The following is a 12,222-nucleotide window of genomic DNA, read 5'->3' on the forward strand; positions in this document are numbered from 1 at the left end:
TTTTGTGCAGATGTTTTCAGAGGTAATTCTGGGGCCCTTTACGTTTTTGACTTTTCCAAGGTGGTATGATCTAAGGAGAGATGTGTTTACTACTTTGCTGTACTGTACTCTGGTTTGTGAGCAATCCTGGGATTGTAATCAGGGTCCCTGCTCCCCAACCTTTGCAAACTCTGCTGTGCTAATGCTCCTTCTCACACTTGGACTAAGACCCAGCACTGTGACACATATCCAAGTACAGTCAGTGTAAGAGTTCTGCCCCTGATGCCAGCAAAGGGACTCTGTAAATCCTTTTCTGACCTATTATCTAATCCCCCCTACCATCTGTTAGCCAAGAGGTCTAAAAATCACCACTGCTTGTTACTGCACAGTTACTCCAAAGCCTGCTCCAGGTTTGCTGGAGTCTGGTCTGAGCTGGACTTCACTACTCTCTCACCCTAGTGAAACAGACTTTTCCCAATGACCTTTCAAGTTGTCCTGGGCTGGAAACTTGTTTCACTTCAGCTTTTTGTGGGTTCTGCTGCTCTAGACTTTGTTTAGAATCATTTAAAAAATGTATTTAGTGGGGGAGAGTTCAGGCATGTCTTTGCCTTTACCATCTAAAGGCCTCCATTTTCAAGATTCAACTGAAATTCAATTTAACAGACATATGTTGAATTATTGCTACATATAACCCTGTCTTCTGGATGCCAGGGATATAACGATAAGCAATAAATTTACCCAGAGCTGATGAAGGCTTACAGACGAAAAAGATGTATAAACTTAACTATTGCAGGTGATGAGGAAACATGATACTGTGTGAAGGAGGTTGGTCCTTGAAGATAAAACGATAAAAATAAGAAGAAAGGGGAAGGCAGGATAAGTAAGAATAGGAAACAGGAAATTCCCCTGTGGCAGCAATATGGAATATATAGAATATAGAATAGGGCAAGATACAGCTAGAGAGGGCCGTTGGATCTAGACTGTTGAGGGCTTTTAATGAGAATTAAGAGTCCCTTCTTGATTTGGTAGGCAATGCGGGGAACCATTGAAGGCTTTGGAACAGAGAAAAGAAATAACCAGAACAGCGTGCTGGGATGATCACTTGGGCAATGGTATTACGGGATGTCACTATGAAAGATTAAATGTTTAGACTTAAGATCAATTTGCTCCAAGCATACAACGTTCTGAACTAGAGCCAATTCTCTCTGCAAAGAATGTGTCATGAACAGTGTGGGGGTGATTTCTTTGGAAACTTCCCATAAAATGACAAGGGGAACACTGACGAAGAACTAGATTCTGCGAGTGAGTGTGTGTGTGTGTGTGTGTGTGTGTGTGTGTGTGTGTAATATCTCATTTTCCACATATTAATGATGTCATTTTTGTCAATGTTCCAAATGCCATCTCCTTGATAAACTGGGGAATGTTTGAATCTTAAGAGTTGGCTGGTTCGAAAGAAATGATCTCTTCTAAATTTACACCTTGACTTGTTGATGAATTGAATGCTCCTTTGGACCTTTGCCCATAAGTTATAGATGGCTCTTAGGCCCATAAACCATCCACCTACTGAAGAACATGATGTTGCTTGAGATAACATAATGCCAGAGTAAACCCTTTCAAGGGCAAAGTCCTTTATCTCTGGCTGTGAATTCTTTGGTTGGAAAGCTATGTCCAGTGGGAAAAACGGCAAATCATTTTGGATATGTAATTAGAGTTCTCTGCTGGGGGTGAGGGGTAAGAGGATGTGGTTGGGAGTACTGGGGCTGGAAATCCAGACACCTGGGGTATGAGTCTGCTATTAAGTGATTATGTATATACATTGATTGTGCTAAACTCAGGCTTAAAATTATATCACATTAATTTCAAATATAGATTATACATGTATAACGTATCTCAAATTGCTTATTGTCTTGGGAAGAGGAGAGGTGAGGGAGAAAAAATTTGGAAGACAAAATTTTATAAATTTATAATTTTTATAATTACATATTTTATATATTTATATATTATAAATTTTATAAATTTAAAAATTTTATAAAAATGAATGTTAAACCATGTCCAAAGGGCTATCAAAGCATGCATATCCTTTGATCCCACTACTGGGTCTGTATCCCTAAGAGATCATAGTTGTAGTAGCTCTTTTGGCAGTGGCAAGAAACTGGAAAATGACTAGATGCCTATAAGTTGGGAAAAGGCTGAATAAATTATAGAATATGAAAATAATGGAATATTGTTGTTTTATAAAAAATTATGAGCAGGCAGATTTTAGAAAGGCCTGGAAAGATTTACAGATGCAGAGTGAATTGAGCAGAACCAAGAGAACATTGTACACAGCAACAACAGGATTACACAATGATCAACTATGATACGCTTAGTTCCTCTCAATGGTTCAATGATCTAAGGCAATCCCAATAAACTTTGGATGGAAAACACCATCTGCATCCAAAGAGAGACTGAATGTAGATCAATACAAACTATTCTCACCGTTTTTGTTTCTCATGATTTTTTCCTTTTGCTCTGATTTTTCTCTCTCAACATAATTCATATGGAAATACACGAAAAAAGGAATGTACACATATAATAAGAAAAGATGTTTCTACATGTAACTAGGGAATGGAAAAACACTTTCAAAAATGAAAAAAAAACTTTTAGAAATATAGTAAATATTGTTTTGAAGTACATTTCAATTGGTGCATGCCACAGGAAAAGCTCCCAACCATCCTGAAATCAGTCACATTGCAGAATCTCTGATTGACAGTGTCAGCCTTGGTTTAAGGAGATGAAAAGTTTCTTTGTGATTTTCAGCTGCTAAATCAAGATATGGGATGCACACTCCTCTCCTCTCAAGCCATAGCTATGCATAGCTTCAATGGACCTGTAGTGCAAATCTTGTGTAAACTGGAGTCTCTCCTTCTCTCTAGCATACCCAACAAGAGACCTGCTAGTCTTGGCTCAAACACCTGGAGCAGGCCCTAATCTTCACAGCCGGCCCATTCTACTTTGACATAATAGCTCTAATTACTGAAAAGTTTTTCCTAATGTCCACCTTAAATTGATTTCTTTGCAATTGACCCGGTTGCCAGAGAAATCCATTGCTCTCAGTTCTGATGTCTGGGGATCAATAGGCCACGTATAATTACTCTTTCACATGACAACCCTTTAAATAAAATATAACTATCATGTCTCTTTCTCTTCTTCTCTCCATTAGTCTTTTCTTCTTCAGGATACCCACCCCAGTTCCTTCCCTGGACACAGTCTAGCTTATCAATGTCTTACCTGAAAGGGGGGACCAACAGTGTCCCAAATGTGATCTGATCAGGGCCCAATGCTGCATGCTCACTGATCCGCATAGTTCTGGATGCTGTGATCAATTGTTTGGGCCATGGCTCTCTGGACTCATGTTGACTTTGTCAGCCACTAAAACCTCTAGGTCTTTTTTTAGATGAACTGCTGTTTATCTATTCCTCCCTTGCTTTAATATTGTTCCCCTGAATCCAGGGTAAGGCATTATATTTATTCATATTAAATTTCAGTTTATTACATTTGGACGGATCTTTGAGGTTATCAATCCTCAATGCCATCCATTGTAACAGTTGCCTCCAGGCTTTATATTCCATGTAAATTGGACAATCGTGCCAACTTTGTCTTTATATCCAGGTTACCTAAAGCACTGTTAAACAGCACAGGGAAACTCCACTAGAAGCCTCCTGTCAAGTTGACCAGGAATTAGAACACAGTAGTTATTTAATAACTGTTGTTTTGAAATCAAACCAATAATGATTACTCTTGGACTACCCAACCTGTTCCATATCCATCTAATTATATCTCTCCTTTGATTTGATTTCCCTTCCTTTCCAAGCTTGACCCTATATTTAGACACTGACCTGATGGTCTGCTTTCAAATTCTTGTCTTCTTGTCTGGTTACAAGCTCTTGTCTTGCCGATTTCCATGTCTGGATTACTGCTTTCGCCACCCTTTCTATCTCCTATTGGTGAGTCATTGGAAGGAGCTATAAGAAGACAAATACACTGATTAGATATGCTACAGAGTCGTTATCCAATCTCAACTGCACAGTCACTGTTAGAAGGATGTACTTGGATCCCACCCTAAGTGACACCCCATTTCACTCCTCCCAGAGGATATTGCAAACCTCTTCCTTCTCTGAGCCTCCCATTATGTCTTCCCTCCTCTCTCAGCTGAGGACCTTCCCTTTTCCTTTCCCAGGAAAATGAAGGTCATTTGATGTGAGCTTCCTCTTCATCTCAAAATGCACCCATATTATTTCTCACTTACTTTTCCTTTCACCCAATCTCTGATAAAGATGTGGCCCTTTTCCTTGCCAAGGCCAACCTGTCCCCTTCTTCTTTCAAACTGGATGCCACAGGGACACTTTGAACTCAACATGCCCAAAACATAATTCTCTTTCCCCCAGCCTCCTTTTCCAAACATCCTTATTTCTTTCAAAGGTATCCAAGTAGATCAGTTTTGCATTATCCTTGTTTTCTCACTCTTTCATCCCATACATATCTAATCATTTGCCAAATCTTGTCATTGTTCCCTTCAAAAAATCTCTCCAGTCTTTTTCTTTCATTCTACTCACACAGTTACCATCTTAGTTCCAACCCACATCATCTCAAACCTAGATATTGTAATGGCCTCCAAATTGCTCTCCCTCCCTCATGTCTTCTCTGCTCTAATTGCTGACACATTGTTGTCAAGGAAATTTTCCTTAAATATAGATCTGACTATGTAATTCCTCTACTCAACCATTTCTAGTGGCTTCCTCTGGCCTCTGGGCCAAAATAAAAAGTCCCCTATTTACCTTGGGAAGCTTTATGCTACCTAGTTCCAACCTACTTTTCCACTCTCACTGGATAATGTTCCGCTTCCTTTACTCTGCCAAACTGGTTTTTTTCTGTCCCTTATGCCTGACTCTCCACCACCTTCCTATCCCCCATGCCTGGAATGTGTCACGTGCCCCTTCCTGACCTCCCCTCATAAAGCTTGTCTTCCATTCACATGAAGCTCAATTAACTTTTCTGACTTTTATCTATTTTGTATACACACATATTTACATGTTTACACACATGTTCACACATATGTGGCCTGTGTGCACACACATATATGTTCTAATTTTCTATTCATTAGAAAGGAAGTTTCCTGAGAGTAAGGATTATTTCTCTCTAAGTCCTTCTATCCCCAGTGCTTTACACAGTGCCAGACAAACTATAGGTACTTATTGATAGAATCCTCCATTATTTATCCATGTTTCTATCTTCTGTAATTCTATACATTTAATAAAATCTTGGCTGGTGAGCACCTTGTATATATACACACAGATCATCTATTCAAACAACTTCTTCCCCCTCTTATCAGAAATGCTTTTCTTTGTGACTTCAGAATTCTATTCTTGAAACTTTTCCACCCCTTTGGGGCTGATTTTCTTTGTGGAATTAGATTAGTCAATTAGGAAAAATAGGAAAGAAAATATCCTTTCTCTGAACCTTTTATCTTTGTTCTCCCGAAATCTCAGGTGCTTTTCTAAGTACATTTCCCCTCTTTTTTTCTAGTAAATATTTAAAGATTCAATGTTCCACTCCCCTTCCCAGGTCCCCATCATTTACATCCCAGAAACAGTCCTTTCCTGTTCCTGAGAATTAGATTCAGCCTATTTTTCTTTGTTGGTTCCTCTACTTTTTGATAGATGAAATTATTATTCCAAGTCAAGAAAGTATTAGTTGCTGTGTTTGGACAGAAAGAGAATTACAGCAAATGTTTGGAAAACTGAAGCCACCCATCATTGCTACATCATTTCTGTCTAAGAGATCTATGGAATATGCTGATGACAAAATTGCTTTGATTTCTGCTTCCTTTTGTCTTCTACCAAATGCTCACTTTCATGTTCCCTCCATCTGGTGCTTGGATCTTGCCACATTAATGTAGCTTCTTAACATACATTGCTACTCCACTCCACCATCTAATTCACCTTTTTTTTTGGGGGGGGGGGCAGGAGAAAGGCATAAAGCACAGCTACAGAGTCTCATTGACATCTATGCGTTCAAATTTGTTTCCTTAATCTTTAGGTCAATTTTTTTTACCCATTTTTTGTATATTTGTGGATAAACATTTGAGACAATAGGTTTTATGACTGGCTCCTATCTTTGTTTTTCTAGCGAGCTTCTGGATTGCTTTATTGCTTTTTCTTTCTTCCTACATCACTCTGGCTATATTCTCTTTCCCTGGTTACTCTCATATATTTTGCTAGGTGGCTATGTATAGATTTTGCGCCCCCCCCCCCAAACTTTGCCATTTAAAGTAATTTTGAAGGGATTGGTCAGATTGCAGGTAAATACATTTTTATTGGACTTTCTTAGACATATTCCATTCCTTGTGAGGAAACAGTTGTTCCTATATATTAACGTTTTGGTCCAGCAACCCAATCCCTTTCACAGATACCATCTTTGTATTTAGCTCTTCACTTTCCCAATTGGCCTTTAATAGGCAACAAGGATGAAAACAACATCTGTGTCCCCTAAGATTAGCATGTTGTTGTACAAGCCCTTGTAACCTTTACTAATGTGGTTTCTTCAGAAACCACCAGAAGCGGCAGGAGTTGATCCTGTTTGGCCAAGTCCAGGAGGTGCTCTGTCACATTTTGTCCCCATGTGGCAGCGTTCTGTGTTCTCCTAGTGCTCCTCAGCAAGGAGTCTCCAACCACCATGGATGTCCTCTGGTCCCTACCACACTATGATGAGTATGGATTCATTCCTTCAGGGGGATCCTCCCATCTGCTGATGAGGCCCAAGAGTTCAGTCTCCATCATCTCTGTCTTCCTTCCCTTACTCTCCAATCTTCTTCTTAGCACATTAAGAATCTTGTCCACCATTTTGGATAGCTTTTCTCCCTTGCTCTCATGTTGCAACCATTTTTCTTCTTTTTTAAGGAGTCCTTTTTTTTTGAGGGCTTAGAGAGTGGAGGGGCATTCCTCAATCTCCCTTTACCTTGGCTTCTAGAAGGGAGAGCAACTGACACTCTGAGCATAGGTTGGGGATATTTGATTATGGCAGGAATACAAAGATGTACAGCTTACTTTGTCCAGATCATGGCAGAATCCCTCCCACCCCCATGCTTGCTAAAAGTGAGCCTTCAGCAGACAAAGGCTCTAACAAGCAGCTTGGGACAGTTTTTATCTTCCAATTTGTCACTCTCTAGCTACCTACCTACTTTTTGCATCTATTTATCCTTCTTCTGCCCCTTCAATCTCTCCTCAAGCCCTCCTTTGCTCCCCATTTCCAAAATCAAGCTCTGATTTCCTCAACAATGCCAACATCTTCCAAATGCCTTTTAAAATTCTGTCCTCTCTTCCTTCAATCCCTGCCCCTTCTTGCACACACAATCGGGATCTCCCAGGAAAGGCGAAAGCTTGGGCTGCCCATTCTTAAAGGTTCTGCTCCAATTCCATCTCCTTTCTGAAAGCCATCCTCCTCACCCAACAAGTTTTCCCCTGTCCTGCCTCTTCCAATTTAACCGCCACATCATCAGTAAACAATCCCCCTTTCTTTGTTGTGACCCTGTCCCCACCCTGGTGCAGGCCCTCATCACCTCATGTTGGGCGGTCTCTTATAACTCCAGTCATCCTTTATTCAACTGCCAAAATGAGTTTCCAGAAGTGCAAATGCCAAATGTCACCCCTCCCCCCCCACCAAGCTCCAGAACAAAATGGAAAATTTTGCCCTTCCTAACTTTTTTGTTTCTTGTTTTTTTTTTTTCCCCTGAGGCAATTGGGCTTAAGTGACTTGCCCTGGGGATCATGAAGCTAGAAATGTTAAGTGTCTGAGGCTAGATTTGAACTCAGGTCCCACTGACTTCAGGGCTAGTGCTCTAGCCACTGTACTACCTAGCTGCCCCACTACTTTTCCAGTCTTCTTACATCTTACTCCGCCCCCCTTCCCACATGCTCTTGGACTGGGGACACTGGCCTTGCTGCCTCTGGAACAAGACATTTCAATTCCTAATTCTGAGCATTTTCACTGGTTGTCTGACTCCTGGGTTGGGAATCTTCTTCCTCCTCATCTCTGCCTCTTGGCTCCCTTTAACTCTCAGCTCAGAACTCTCCTCCTGCAGTTAGCCTTTCATGATTCCCCTTAAATCTAGGGCTTCCCAATAATGATAATTATCAGTAGGTTGGTACATTGTTGTTTTTATGAAACAAGGACTGTCTTTTGCTTTCCCCCACTCAAATTCTCAGCATTTAGCACAGTTCCGGGCACATAATGGATGCTTAATAAACATTTATTGACTGAATGAGACAAAGGGCAGCTTTGGGTTGAGGCCAGAGCCCAGTTGCAGATGCAGTTCCCACACCTAGCCTGGGTGGCCTGGGGGGCCTGGGCTGCTGTTCTGTAAGGGGGCACCCAGAGCGCTGACTCGTACTGACAAGGCGCTCACTATCCAGTTTTTGAAGAAGGGAAGGGATGCTCCAGGAAACACTGAGCTGAGAACCCTTCCATTCCGATTCAGCTCCATAGCAAGCCCTCCAAGAATTTGACCTGTCTAAGCCCAGGCTAAGCCCCTGCTGCAGCCAATAAAAGCCCAGAGCCTAAAGCAAGATGCCCCAACTTTTAGAGAGCACTGTGCTGGAGCTAACAGTTCAAAATGCTCCTGCCTCAGTAATTAATCCCTGGGGGCCAGCTCCCCATGTGGAGGCCTTGGAAAACGGCTGGTGCAGAAGAGAAGACCCATGGGGCCTTCCCCCTTACCTTCCCCTTTGCTGTGACCTGCAGAGGAAGCTGTGAGCCAAAGGAGCCTCAGGGAGCAGCAGGGCCTTTCCTGCCTTTGCAATTCAAGTCCAGACTCCGACAAAGCAGCAGGCTGGCCAAAGGAGCCCAAGGGCGCAATCCAAGGCACCTGGGGAGATACCCAAGTTGGCTGCTGCAGGCCTGCTGGGGAGGGGACTGAGAAGGGGGAGGGGCAGCCTGATGGGCTACAAAACTTGGCGGCTCCAGGCCCTGCAAGGAGGGAAGCCGGCCTAATTATTCAGAGGCAGTTTGTCAATGGAGTGCAAATGCTTAGGAAAGATAAAGAAGGGCAACTTGGCAGGGAAGCCCAGAATTGATGCTTGGCTATATCTGTCTATTTCACATGTGGTGTGTGTGTGCGGTGCATATCTGTGTTGTGTATGTGTGTGTGTGTGTGTGCGCGCATTACTGCCTACCCCCCCCTGAAACCAGTGAGCATTAGGTGGAAGCTCCAAGACATACAGGGATCCAATGTCCAGAGGCCCAGGATCAGTCTTCAGGGCCCGTATTCTAAGCAGCTAGGGGAATCGAGGTCAGCACTGATGGCCAATGGCAGATTGACTGCCACGTGGCTAGCTAAAAGACAGGAAATTCCAGAAGGCATCAGTCGGGACCATGAAGATGAAGAAAATACACAAAGATGCTCCCTCTCCCACCTCCCCAACCAACTACCAGTGCTCTGCCTGAATATGGCACTCTGGAACAAATCCTGAAATAGTCTTTCCCAAGACATCTTCTCTGCCAGGATAACTAATCCTAGATATTTCTCAAGTTCCAAGAACCTATTCCAAGTCATTTCATAACCCTCTGCCAGCATGGACCAGGGGCCATTCAAAGACTGCCACGTTAATCATGGAGCTGGCCAAAGCTTTGACCCAGGTGGGAGGGGATTTCCGATGGCTACCATCAATAAGAATTCTTAGGACAATTTGAATGAGCGGCTTCATCTTTGTAGGGCTTTGGGCCTGGCCATCTCCTTGCTGACCTCTGCCTATGAGATTTTTCTGGTCTGCCCAGAATCTTGACTAGAAAGGAGCTTCTTAGCAGGGGTACCACTTGAAATTTCCCAACTCCACCTGGATGCTTAGCAGCAGATGTATGGCTCAATTATATAAGTCAAATGAGAATTTTACAGAAGTGACCCTGTGTGTACGTGTACAGTCATTTCAAGACATCTCGAAGAAAACCCCCAGCATATTAAGTACTCCCCGTATGATGGGAGGCCATAAGCAACATCTAAATGCATATGGCTTGTATTCTGCAGGAAACATCACAAATCTATTGACGTATCAAACTGATTAATATCAATGACTCTGTTAGAAATCTGGACTTTGTTTTGCTTTGACTATTTACTTCAAAAGCAATAAAACAACTCATAGATTTTGATGCGCAAATAGCCCTACGAATTCAACTGACTCATTTCAGTTATTTTGGACACTGTCTGCCTGCAGAACTCAAGTTCTTTCTACCTGATCCCAGGGGTCCAGCTAAACCTAGGGATCAATTCGGTATTCTATCAACGGCTTTTTTTTTTATTAGCTTTGAGCTTGTCTTCTGGAGTTACATATTACTACATTCAAAATATATGTAAGATGAGAGCCTTGGAGATCATAAAAATATTTTCCATTGTGATTTTAATTAAAGTTTCAGTTCCTACATTCATATATAAATAAGTTAGGATCAGGCAGTGCGAAAGAGAAGATATTGGTTACCAGTGAAAAGAAATAATATATTCAGCTAAGAAACTAGTCAGATTTAAATGCTCTCAGAACTTTATCAGCTTCAGTATCATATAACATGGTACACAATGTTTTCTTTTTCATAAATAAGCTAATTTTTCATTAATAATTTTCATATTAATAAATTAATTATCTTGAACAATTATCATATGTATAATTAATATAATATAAAATTAATTATATTAATTAACTACATTAATAAATTTTATATTGATAAATTAATACATTTTCATAAATAAATTTTTCATGTCATTTTCATAAATAAACTAATTAACACTATTACCTTGTAACTTAGAGGAATGGCATCCAATATTTGTACAAATTTGTGCCCTCTATTTCTAAACTTAAAGGCACATTCACCAAAATGTTTGGATTGTAGTTCGATACTATACTTTACAGCTTTCAGATCAAACCATATTACCTATTTGTACATGGCACAAGATGCTGGCCTGAACATTAAGTCTTTGTATTTTGGGAATCTTCCTAAGTCAAAGATAGACAGGCTTAATGAAAAGGAATTACAATGAAATAGTTAGAAGTTTGGATTTTCTTTTTTTTTTCTTTTCTCTTCTTGTCTGCCCAACTTTTAGAGGTACTGTAGATTTACTTGGAAGAATGAACACTGCTGTGATCTATGGTCCTCTTTAGCCCAGATGCTAATCCAAAGAAAGATGGTCCACAAGGAAGTCAATTTGGTGGTGTGTTTGTCAAAAAACTACAGAGTTAGTGGGTACATATGCCCAAACTCCAAACTCTAGGGAAGTAAGGGAAAATATTACTTTGTATGAAAAAGGGATGCCAAAATGATTTCTAAAAAAGAAGTGTCATTCTTGTTCCCTGAGACCGGAAAGATGTTGATTTCCAAGATGTAGAGATCATGCAAGGATTTGCTTTGAGAGTCAAAATCTGAACCATGGATTTCTAACTCCAAATCATAACTTTGTACCAAACAAGATACATGAACCCCCATTGCCCACTCAGATTCAGAAAAGACTCTTCTCTCCACTTACATAGCCACTCTCCTAATTTAAGTCCATGTCACCTCATGCTTAAGCAACTCCCTTAGCATCAACTCCTACTCTGATTCTCAGTGTCCAGTCTCTTTTATTTCCATACAGCTGCCAAAGTGATATTCCTAAAGCATGGGGCTGTCTAGGTTACTTCCCTTTCTGTGAAGCTTCTGTGGTTCCCTCTGGTCTTCTGGATCAAATCCAATTTGGCTTTGACCTATTTGGTAATGCTCTCTGTCACCCACAAGATGTTTTAGCTATACTGGCTGACTTGCTGCTTCTGAAATTCAGTTCATCTGATACTGTTTCTGTGCATGACTTTGACCTAAGACTTGAACGTAGCACCTCTTCTATATCTCTTAAAATCTTAGCTTTTAGACTTGATTCAAGTACCACATCTGAGTCTGAAGGAATGTCTTTTATGTGATCCTTCCTGTCATTCACCTCCAGTTCTCAAGGTACTTTCTATCTGTCTGTCTGTCTGTCTGTCTGTCTCTCTCTCTCTCTCTCTCTCTCTCTCTGTCTCTCTCTGTGTCTCTCTCTCTGTCTCTTTCTCTTTCTCTTTCTCTTCTTTGTCTCTCTCTCTCTGTCTCTCTCGAATCTCTCTGTCTTTGGTTCTGTCTCTCTCTTTACCACAATAAGCTCAAAATTGATACAAGGTTTAAAATGTTGATCTAAACCTATGGTTTTAACCAATGGAT

This window comes from Antechinus flavipes, chromosome X (assembly GCF_016432865.1).
Source record: "Antechinus flavipes isolate AdamAnt ecotype Samford, QLD, Australia chromosome X, AdamAnt_v2, whole genome shotgun sequence".
NCBI lineage: Eukaryota > Metazoa > Chordata > Mammalia > Dasyuromorphia > Dasyuridae > Antechinus > Antechinus flavipes.